This window comes from Choloepus didactylus, chromosome X (assembly GCF_015220235.1).
Source record: "Choloepus didactylus isolate mChoDid1 chromosome X, mChoDid1.pri, whole genome shotgun sequence".
Taxonomy (NCBI): domain Eukaryota; kingdom Metazoa; phylum Chordata; class Mammalia; order Pilosa; family Megalonychidae; genus Choloepus; species Choloepus didactylus.
The window spans coordinates 41,608,850-41,620,998 of NC_051334.1; the positions used below are offsets into that span (position 1 = coordinate 41,608,850).

The 12,149-nt window shown below is 37.1% G+C and overlaps 1 protein-coding gene across 6 annotated transcripts in view; it reads right to left on the reverse strand.

Moving 5' to 3' along the window:
• The window catches only part of CASK (calcium/calmodulin dependent serine protein kinase), a 524,745-nt gene that overhangs the window by 203,265 nt on the left and 309,331 nt on the right, over window positions 1–12,149 (reverse strand). The gene's annotated exons all lie outside the window — the stretch shown is intronic.

A 12,149-nucleotide genomic window follows, 5' to 3' on the forward strand; every position in this document is an offset into this window, starting at 1 on the left:
TCAGTCACCCAAATTGAATAGATGCTAATGTTTTGGCCTCATTTGCTTAAGAGTTTTCGCTTACATATATATGCCTACAATCCAAAAAGTTAGATATATTAAAACCTACCTCAAATCCTTCCCTTCCCTGAGGTAGCCTCTCTACTGAAGTTAGTGTATATCATTCTGATGTATGTATTTGTACTTTTACAACATATGTATGACTAAATACTTAATATGCACTATTAGTTTTTTACAATGTACAGTGTCTAACTATTATATCCTTTTGTAACTTTTTTCATTCAAATTAATGTTTATCTATGTTGATACATATAGATCTCATTCATTTTCACTCACGCACAGTATTTTATTTCATTTCTCCATTTCCCCTAACAATGGACACTTAGGTAGCTCCCACTTTTTCACTATTAGCAACCATGCTAAGTTGAATGCTCTTGCACAAATTGTTTTCCAAAGTGATTTTACCAATTTATACACCCATCCTACCACTAATTAGATATGAGTCCCTGTTTATCCACATCTTCACCAATACTTTTATCAGATTTACTAATTTTTGCCAGTCTGGGAGGTGTGAACTGGTATCTCACTGTGGTTTTAATTTGTACTTCCCTCATTACTGGTAAAATGGAGCATCTTCTCATATTTTTTTGCCCATTTAGGTTTCTTTTTGGGTGAATCCCCTGCTCATATCTACCTCCCTCCTTTTTTTTTCCCTAATGGGTTGTTTCATCTTTTCTTCTTTTTTAATTGTTGAAATAGTTCTTTATATATTCTGGATCCTAAACTTTCATTGTTTATATGGGTTGCAAATAATGTCTACCAATAAGGGGCTTGTCTTTTACTTTGTTCATGGATTCTTTTTTCAGACACCATAAGCAAAGTAAAAGATATTTTCTAATCAATAAACCTAAATAAACTCTGGCCCTCTGATATACTTTCCTCAAGGACCAAGCTAAAGAATTTGCAGATGAAACTATCTTATAATTAGCTTGGTATTCAGTTATAAATGGTACATAGGAATCCAAACAAGATGTTCCCTGAGAACATGGAAACAGAAATATTTTCTGAGAGTTAAACTATAAAATTCAAACACCTGAGTACAGATAAACAAAACATTTTAAAGGAATAGAAAGTCTTGGAGGCCAGGAAATAACCTGACTAAATGATTAACATACCTAAAGAAAGAATCTGTCATTCACTATGAGGTGGGGGGAAATCAGAAAACAAAGAGTGCTAGGAAAATTGGTATTGCCCATCCAAGCACAGTCCTGGCGAAAGAGTCTTGGCCAGTGGGTCTGAGTATTATGACTTATTGGTAAGGTCATGGCAAGAATCTTATTGGTAAGATTGGGAGCTGGATCCAATTTGTCCTTAGCCCAATGTTATCAAATATTATTAAACAATGAACTTAGGGCAACAGAATAGAGGGGTTACAAGGGCAGATGCTGCAGTCACACTGCCTGAGTTCAGTTTCTGGCGCCACCACTTACTATGTAATCTTGGAAAAGCTCTATTTCCTCTACTGAGAAAACAGGGATAATACTGGTACCTAACTTAGGGTGGTTATGAGGATTAAATGAGCTAATAAATGCATAGGGTTTAGGATATTACCTAGCAAGTAGAAGTACTCAATGTATGTTATCCAAATACCCAAGCATCAAGGGAAAGGCAGGGTAAATATAAAAAATGGAATGGCCAGAAGCTGAAGTGAAAGTTAAGAGTGAACGTCAGAACTCGGGAGATACATAGAAGTCAATTTGGATCAAATGAGGTGGGGGTTAAGTAACTCAAAAAGGGTAATTTAACCTTAGCTTGCATTAATAAAACAATGTCCAGGACAGGAAAGGTAACAGACCCATTCTATTTTATGCTAGTCAGAACCACACTCTGATGCTTAAGCAAGTAGAAGAGAGTGTGGGCAGGTGACATGATGTCAAAAGGGGGAAAGTTGAAAGAATGGGACTTAGTCTTGAAGCAGAAGATCAAAAGTAAGAGATTAAGCAAAAATGTGTGTGAATGTGTGTGTGCGTGTATCTGTGTAGCCTCAGAGAGTAAGCAGAAAGAGGACCACTGAAAGATGGGAGATACAAGCAGAATGTTTCACCAGATTGTAAGAAAGGATTTTCTAATATTGACAGACCTTAAATGAAATAGAAAGCCAATGAGTTATTTGCTAATAGAACTTTTTCAATATAGTATGAAATATTCAATATAATATGGATGTCAGCAGGCTGGCATTTCAAGCATTTAATAAAGTTTGGATTAGATGTCCATTAGATCGCTTTAAATCCCTTTCTGGGTTTTACATAACATTCAGTGCTTTACTGAGTGGCAACCAGAGGCCATCTGTCATCATGTTGTGCTGTGATACAGTCATGCCCTCAGGGCTACTCAGATGTGTGTGTTTCTGGGGGAAATGGGGTAGAGGTCATGGGGAGGAGGCTGACCATAATAGTCTCCAAACAGTTTGCTGAAACTTCTTTTGTAGTGAATTTGTCCAATGTCACTTGCATAGCATATAGTAAGCACTCATTAATATTTATTGATATATAAATTGTTTCAACTATATTTAGAATAAATTGATAGATTCTGGGGGCTTTGTGACATTTATGTCAGGTGATCAGGCTTTGCTTTTGTACTGATCCTTGGCTTTGTCCTGTATAATCCGAGTGGCTGAACAGGTCACCACAGTGCATGAAATGGGACAAGGCACCATCACTGTAAACCTGGCTCAAGGGCATGAACTCAGGCAGGAACGGTAATCACTCTAATGTGTTATATTTTCAAATTTTATCCAACAGCCAAATTCTGACCAAAAGATCTCAATACCGCCCATTAAAGCTGCTGGCACAGCTGTTATAGGCTCTTTGCAGACATTTCCTTTCTGTGTTTCCTGCCTCTTCTTGTGTCCTATTACTTATCAAGACTTTCTGGTTCCTCCAGGACCCCCCACACCTTTGCTTCTTTTTTCCTTTCCTGTACACAGCAGCACCTTTTTCTCTTCCCCAATTTGGTTTGTTTCTGTTTTCCTACTTTCTCTTTTAATTGCCTTTCTTGTCCTCTTCTTTTGTCCCCTGATCTGTCAGAAGCAGAAATTGTTCATGGCTGTGTGGAAATTCAGTTTGTACTCAAAAGAAAACACTGTTTCCTCTATATTAAAAACAGCTTTCAGCTGACTGCAAAGGGAACTGATGAGGTTTGCATACATGTTCATATTCAGTTCCCCTTTGTGGCTAGTGAGACTTGAAAAACACTGAAACACAGGGTCAGCTCTTGTGGGGACTGATTACAGAGTTCCAAATATATGTGGCAAGTAGTGAGGGGAGTCAGTTAAATAAGTAAATGTGAGTCTCATGGTCTGGTAGTTTGATAGTTACGATCCTGAAAATAACAAAACCTTGAGTAATGAGGAGTACAACCTAGCATGGCGGGGGGACAAAGCTACCACAGCTTTGTACATCCTTTTAGGCTCTGGCACTGGAGAGGTCAATGATTTATCCAGCCATCAGTAGCAAACTATTGGGAAGTAGCAGAAATTCTTTTCTTTTACTGAAAAGCTAGATTAATATTCTGGAAATAGAAAAGAGACAGGTTATTTATAGATGATAAAAAGTATCAAGGAAACAGCATGGATTCATGATAGTTTTAATACACCTTTTAATACAAAGAGTAATAAAAAGAAAACAACAGCTCCAAGACCAAAGTGTGACACAGTGGACATCCCTTTAAGAAGTAAAATCTCTTTTTCTTTTTGGAATATTACCCAAGAAACAATGGACTCTGAAGCACACATACTATATTAATCCCTAAGAAATGAGCCAGTGTACTGCATTTTGAGGAAAAAAATATAAAAATCTAGTTAGAACACTAAAATTGCAAGCACATTAAAAGAAATGTGGTAGATTAAGATAAAAATGGCTCCAAATCCTTTGCAGCTTCTCCCATCCAGAGATGGAGTCTATTTCCCCACCTCTTGAATCTGGGCTGGTACTGTGGCTTGCTTTGACCAATAAAATGTGTTGGACATTGTATGACTTCTGAGTCCCAGCTGAGGCTCCAGACATGCGAGTGAGGCCACCTTGGACCATCCAGCCTCAGGTGAATTGCAGGAGAACCAGATAACTAAGCTGCAGGAATGGCCCCCGGTGAGACCGGCAGAACTGCCCAGCTGAGTCCAGAACAAATTGCAGAATTGTGAGCAAATAAATGGTGATTATTTTAAGCCACTAAGTCTGGAGTAGTAGTTTGTTCAAGAGCAATAGATAAGTGATGCATATAAAATACAAATGAAGAGTATGTGTGGCCTTAATTTCCAAAACTCTAGTAAGTAATTTCTTCAACAAAAACGACAATGCCTGGGATTATTTTACTTGAAAGTGCCAACTCTGTGTGTGTGTGTATGTGTGTGTGGTGTTTGGGGGGTGGGGGAGGGAGGGAAGGAGAGAGAGAGAGAGAGAGAGAGAGAGAGAGAGAGAGAGAGAGAGAGAGAGAGAGAGAGAGAAAAGAGAGGGAGATTGATTTATTTTCCAAACCATTGCAGGACGGAGAATGGCAGGGTTATTGAAGATTTAATAACAAACCATATGTTCTCAGAGATAAAATCAAGCACATGCTCCCTTTGATGGAGTTAGCTGAATAACGAAGCAACAATTTAGGGGGGTCTCTTAAGATTCAGAAAGCTGTATAGTCGTTAAGCAGATGGGAGGAAATGACTACAGTTGAGGATAAAGGTGATTTCTCCTATATATTCATTAGGTGGAATATGCTTTAACTTAGATTAATAGACATAACATGTTCTTTTCATTACAAATCTTTTAGCATTATTTGACTTGTAAAACTATGTCCATGAATTGCTATGATTTTTAAAAACAAAAACCAGTTAAAAGCAAATAAAAAGATGTGGTAACACAAATTTTCACATAAGAAAATGTCAGATTTTACCATTAAGATAATTATAGTTGTGAATATTTCACAAAGGTAATTTTTGTGACAATCACTAGCACAAAACAAAATCCCCAAAGGACTTATCCTATATCCTATTAAAGGCAGATGAGTGGCACTAGGCTTCCATCTTAAGGACAGAATTCCGTTGTCTGTACAATTATTTTATTTTACCATGTTTAAAGTGGTTTTCAGCTACTAAATTAAAGAATTTTATCATTTTATTAGAGCTTAAAAGAAGCAAAAACTTTCTATTGTTTTAAGTTTCCAGCTGGAAAATAGTACAATTTGAGGGCAGCTTTTGCTTTCAGCAAGAGGTTTGACTAGGGCTGGTAACACATTGCCCTCTGCTGGCCAAAGCATCACCAAAGCATCTTACAGGCGTTTTCTGTGTTAATATTTAATTGTGATTTCTTTTTTTCAATTTTCTCTACCAGATATTTTTGAAGATATGGAACTCCAGTGAGCTGATATTCCCCAGCTTCAATATTTTACCTGTAGGTTTATTAAGACAACACATTTTAGGCTGGCTTTAGATGGAGGAAAAGGAAGAAGAGGCAACGTGGCAATATCAGAAATTATGTCACATACAGGGCAATTTGAGAAATACCTAAAACAACAAGACTGGTTTAGAGTGCTGCTTTAAAATGACTTCTTCAAGTCTGATATAACTCCATCTGTCAAAAAAATTACCAAGATGCAACCACCAACGTAACAGCTGATTTAGGCAAAGATTATCAATGAATGCTAAAAACCATTGGGTGAAAGGGAAACAGTATATTCCTAGAGAATGAAAATATGACCCTCAGATTATTCATTAACTACAAATACCTTTACAATGGAGAGATCTGACAGACACAGCCTTAACCAAGTGATCAAAATTAACATTATCAAATGGAACAAACGGACATAATGTGCCTCTTGATGCAATCACCGGGAAGGGCATATCACTTCCATAGAATTCTTGCCCAAAATGTTTAACCTGAATCTAATCGTGAGGAAATGATCAAACATATCCAGATTGTGGGCCAGTCTACATTCTACCATACAAATGGCCTAGACTCTTCATGTAATATGTGACCCTTGATCGGATCGCTGGATTTAAAAGAAAGAAAAAGCAATATAAGACATAATTGAAACAATGGGAAAAATCTGAATGTGAACTGTATATTAGGTAAAATTATTAGTGTTAATTTCTTGGGTGTGATAATGGAACTGAGTTATTTAGGGCTGAAGTATCACAATCCCTGCAACTTACTTTGAAAGGATTTAGCTAAAAAAATCTTTATACATGTATAAATATAGTTTACTGAGCACTATCATATACTAGGTATTAACTACACCCTCCCCCTTATTGGTAGATTCTTTTCATTAGTTTATTAGCATTTGACATGCTAAAGTGTCTCCAAATTAACAGGACAAAATTCTCCCTATTTACCACTTTCTCTCTTTCAAAGTCAGACTTCTCTAGAAAGCTTTCTTTCTATACTGCTGTTTTACTTCCTCACCTCACTTCTCAACCTATTCCCAACACTCCACAGAAATTGCTACTCCTAAAGGTCACCTATGTTCTCTATGTCACTAAATCCAATGGGAAATTGTCCAGCCTCATCTTGACTTCTAAGCTGCACTCAACACTGTTAACCATTCCCTCCTTAAAATACTCTCTTTCCTTAATATTCATGACTCTACTTTTCATTCTCATACTTTTTTGGTTGTTCCTTTTCAGTCTTTGCTGGTTCATCTCTTTAACCTGGCCCTTAAACACTGGAATTGACCAAGTTCAGATCTTAGCCCATCTTCTTAATTTATGTTCTCTCCCCAGGCGATCTCATTCATGCTTGCAGCTTCAATTTCTTCAGACAGATTAAAACTTTTAGCAAGTCTAGATCTAATCTTTGAGCTCCAGATCATGACACTTGAATTTTCCTCTTGGATCTCAAGATAACTCAAATTCATCATCTCCACCCTGCCCCCTCTACCCAACTTTGTTCCTCCAGGACCCTAGATCATCATCCTTTCAGTTGTGTGAGCTGGAAACCTAGGAGTCCCACTTGACACTTTCCTCTTCTCTGCTCCTTCCATTCAGTTCTTATCAATTTTACCTCCTAAATAGTTCTATCTATGTCCTTCCAGTTCTACCACCACCATCCTAATCGAAGCTACTATAATTTCTTGCCTGGACTACTGGAACAATTAACACCAACATTCACTCTTGTCTCCTTCAATCTTTTCTCCATAAAGCAAAGGTGATTTCTTTATAAGCAAATCAGATCATCTCACCCCCTTTCAATGGCTTTCCTTGACTATGACCGTAAACACCAAGATCCCTACCAATTGGCCTGCAAACCAAAATTTAATCCCTTGAATATCAGGTTCTGCCTAGAATTCTCCCTCTGCACCTGTTTGGTGACTTATATCTCATGTGATACATTACCTTCCAGACAAGACAGGACCTCTGTGTATTTATGTGGAACTTATCACTTTTGTTATTTATTTGTAAAACAAGTTGATTAATGTTACTGCCACTGAACTATAAACTCGAAGAGGGCAGGGACAGGGTCAGTTTGGTTCATCAGAATGTTCCCAGCACCAAATTGCCACAATGTTCGTAGCAAGTGCTCAATAAATATTTTTGAATGAATGAATGAGTAAATGAAGGCAGACCTGAACCAGGTATCAGAATTATAAAGATAAAAATGATGTGGCCCTTAATTTCAAAAAATTTACTCTTGGGGGACAAACATATAGAAGGATATCTATAATACAGTAAAAAATATGTTATGACAGAGCTAGTAGAGGAATACAGAGAAGGAATAATTTTGCTGGGAAGCAGGGAGGAGGTTTGATACATGGTAGTTGCTAAGAGTACAAGCTCTGGAGGCAGACTTTCTGAGTTCAAATATGGGCTCCACCAGCTATTAACCACGAGATTTTGGGGGCAAGTTCTTTACCTCTTTTAAGACTCGTTCCTTATTTGTAAAATGAGGGAAATATCACTAGCTACCTCATGGAGTTGTTATGAGGATTAGATGACAACCCATGTAAATAAAGCCTGGCACAAAGGAAATGTTCAAGAAATGTTAGTTTATATTATCATCATTATGAAGGCAAAATAATGGAGACATTTCTGAAATCAATACTTGAGAATCAAAGTTATAATCTTGCTAAAAGACAAGTGTTAGTTTTCTACTTCAGATAATGTTCAAAGTACTTTTCTGTTCAAACCACAAAGACTTGTGCCAAAATGCCAGGATATACTAACTGGAAATTCTATCTCGGATCAAAAATATTTACACTCAAATGGAAAGAAGACTGTAATATAAATACAAATTTTTAATCAATGTACAAACCAACTGTCTCCATCCTCTTTTGGAAAAAAAAACCAACTTTGTTCACATTATGGGATTTGTTGACATTAAGCAGGAGTCAATAAATTTCCAGATTGGAAATTGGAAACAGATAGATAAGTGAGATATATTTTTGTTCACTGTGGATATTTGGTCAACTTAACTTAAACAATAAACTAGATTCTGGTGAGTACTATCATCTATTACGAGAATAGTAAAAGCAGCTAAGAACATGGGTTTTGAAATTAGACTACTTGGGTTCAAATCCATGCTCTATAATATACCAGTTGTATGACCACAGGCAAGTTATGTTCTATGTGTCTACATTCCCACATCTATAAAATGATAGTAATAATAGTATCTATCTTAGAGATATTTTTAAAATTATATGAATTAAATATCACTAACAGGAACAGGAAAGAAGAGCTCAGATATCCAATTGTTCCTCATCTTCCCTTGATGTCTCTCTCTCTCTCTCTTTTTCCCCCGTGAATAAAGAAGGGCAGGAAGTGGCATGGAACAGGGGACTTAACTGTAAGAAAATTTTATTTAGAAATTCAAAAGAACTGATTGGTAATAAAATGGCCAGGAAACCTTGGTCCTGGAAAGAAGGAGGCAGTGGTGAGAATTCTGGGCACTGTTTCCCAGGGGTAGATGTGCATTTTTGTTTTTGTTTTGTACTTGTAGCAATATGATGGCGTAAATTATTTTTAGAAATCTGTTATCAGATTTTTCATTTTCAGAAATCTTGATCTACTCTGGTTTTGCAAAGAACCCATAAAAAAAAGAACAGCTTATTTGGATGCATAATATGAACCAAATTTGATTCACTGAAAGATGTTGAAATTCAAAATTTGACTGTCCTCAAAGATATTTTTGCCTCATCTAATCCAATGCTAAATTTTTTTCCCTTTTCTAAACCTGCTAATTTCTCATCTGCTTTTCAACTGCCATCTCTGAGGTCATTCCAATTGCTCTGACTGCCACTGAAGTTGCTACTGTGTTTTGGTGGTGTGCATTCATAAAAGACAACGTCTACCTAGTGCATTTAAAGCCTATGGGAAAAGACAAACAAAAGCCAGAGATGAAGTATAGTAAAACTTTTATTATTAGGTCCATTTACATTTTGTCATTAGACCTTTCTTTACAAAGCTAATAACTTTTCTGTGCTATTATAAATTTCCAAACTTTGAACTGTATTTTCTGCTTTCTATTAATTCTTGAGGAAAATACTCCCATTGTGTGCTTAGAAACCAGCTTTTAGCAACAAGTAGAGGTTTCTTTTCACATCCTGCTTAACGGTGGGACGTCCATGATTATAGTAACTTGTAGAAGGCGGTGAGGGTCTGAGAGCCGAGCAACTGGAGACAGGGCTGAGGTCAGATACCACATCCTGAAGAGAGCAGGGGTGCTCAGCAAGCCTTGAGTAAACCACAGCTTTGAGCAACATGTCTATGCCTCACTCCTCTAAAAGTAAACCAACCACTGGTTTGGGTGTGCAGAGAACTGGACAGGCTTACCACTGCTCCTCTTTTTGAGAAATAATTACCTTTTGGATATGATGTTCTAATGTGGACTAAATATAGCATGTCTTCTCTTCCTATATACCAGCCTCCCAAAGCCCTTAGCTTCTGATTGGTCAGAAAGAGTACTCAAAAGATTAACTAGGGCCAGTTTAAACACTAGATTGAACAGCCGCAAATAACTTTCTAGTTGAAGCATACAGTTTGGGTATGATTGAGCTGTCCTGTGTCCTCTGGGTTCTGGCTTTGAGAAAAGTTAATCCTAACCCCAATAATCCATGTGCATCAGGAAAGCTTTCATGGACCCCTGATGTATTCAGCCCACAATGGAATGTCAAGATAAATTACTATGTGCCTGCCATTTGAGTATCACTCCCACTGACCCACTCCAAATGAATTCTGGGGCCAGAATAAAAAACTCACATGATACACAAGTATCTCAAAAGCAGGAAACTTAGCACAAGGCATGACTTACATTCTGGGAAACTATTTCCAAACATTGAGGAAGCAGATCGTAAGGATCAGAGCAGAATACTTAGGAGATCAGTATTTGGTAGGAGATTTAGGAAGTAATTAAAACCATTAGCAAGAACATTTGGACTCAGATAACAGAAGTGGAACTTTGAGGAGGAGATGGATGAGAAAGATGAATGAGAACCAAAGAAAACTATTGGTGATCTCAATGAGGAAACTGCACAGGGGCCACTTTTACAGAGAACTTGTGACATACTTTATTATTTTTAAAATTTCAGCCTGACAAGTAATGTTTTGTTAATCTAGTACAGTATTCTCTGACATGTACCCTTTTCCATCAATTCCAACAATATTTTCTTGTCTCTCAGAAAAATATAATTTTCTTCATACTTCAATTAGGGAACACAAAATCACTTAAACCATAAAAAATTTAAACTGATATTACTGGGATAAAAATTACCTGGCACGGAATTGTTGCTCAGCATGTGTCTGCTTCTCTTTCCTTCCTGTTCCTTTCACAAATCCTTTCAGAACCTCTTTGAATCACTGTTTTCCTCCTTTTATAATTCATAGAGCATTTAAAATCTGCACCACATATCACATATAAATCTGAATTCTTGACTCGCTTGTGGAATCTCTCTTGAATTTCCAGAGACCCTAATTTACCTTATGGGTAACATACTTCTTCTGTGACCTTCACATGCTACTAGGGACATAGTGGGAACTGAATAAACATTTGTTGAATGAAGTGCAGTGTTTGAGTTAAAAAACTATAGAGCACTAAAAACCAAAATAGAATAAGAAATGGCAAAATTTATACCTATACAGCAATTCTTGCTCAATAAACTTTCAGGGGTTTGACAATCTTTTTTTAAAAGTAGTACTTCTGACTTTTCACTGGTCAATGTTTGATGGACATTTGTGGTAGCCAGCTTTCAAGATGGCTCCCCATGATCATCACCTCCTGATATTTACCCTTCCCATACTGAATGAGGCCTGGCTCCATGTGACCAATAGAATACTGCAGGAAGTGACAATACTGACTACACAGGCTAAATAAAAAATGGCATTGCAGCCATCACCTTGTTTTCTTGAATCATGTGCTTTGGGGGAGCCAATCACCATGCTGTGAGGACAACTGGCTGCATGACCTTGTGCAACTTATGTGACCTTTCTGAGATTCAGTTTTCCTCACTTTAAAATGAAGAGAACAATAGCATTTATTTCACAGGTTTTCATGAAGATTTGCATGTAAAGCACATAGTAGGATGTCTGGCATATAGTAAGTGCTCATTAAATGTGGCTAATGATAGTGGTAGTGGTAACAGAAGATGCAGCAGCAGCAATCCATGTGATGTGAGATGTGAAGGAAAGAGAGGAATCAAGGATCATTCCTAGGTTAGGGATTTGAATAACTAAAGGAATGATGGTATCCTTTACTGAGTTTGGGGACAACAGGGGAAAAGCTGTAGAGGGCAAGAATATTAAAAGTCCAATAGCTCTCTGGTGATTCCTCTTGGGCCAAAGGTGCTTAAGCCCCAAACAAGTAATCTTAAGGCCATCTTTAATTTCCATTCTTTCTTCTCTAAATTACTTCAAACTTTGCTGTTGTTGTTATTGTTCTAAGTAATTCCTTCCTGGAACATGAGAAATTGTTGAAGTAAAAATGATAGCAATTCTAGAAGCCAAACCACTCTGCAATCAATGACTATGTAATCCTGGATGAGTCATTGTTCTTAACTAAATGATGGCAATCATTTCAAACATGAACAGCAGCAGAACAAAATCAAGACACTTAAGGTAGTTCTCGCTTTTGTTTCAAAGAGAAATGTTAGCAAATCTCAAGCGGAACTTATGTAAC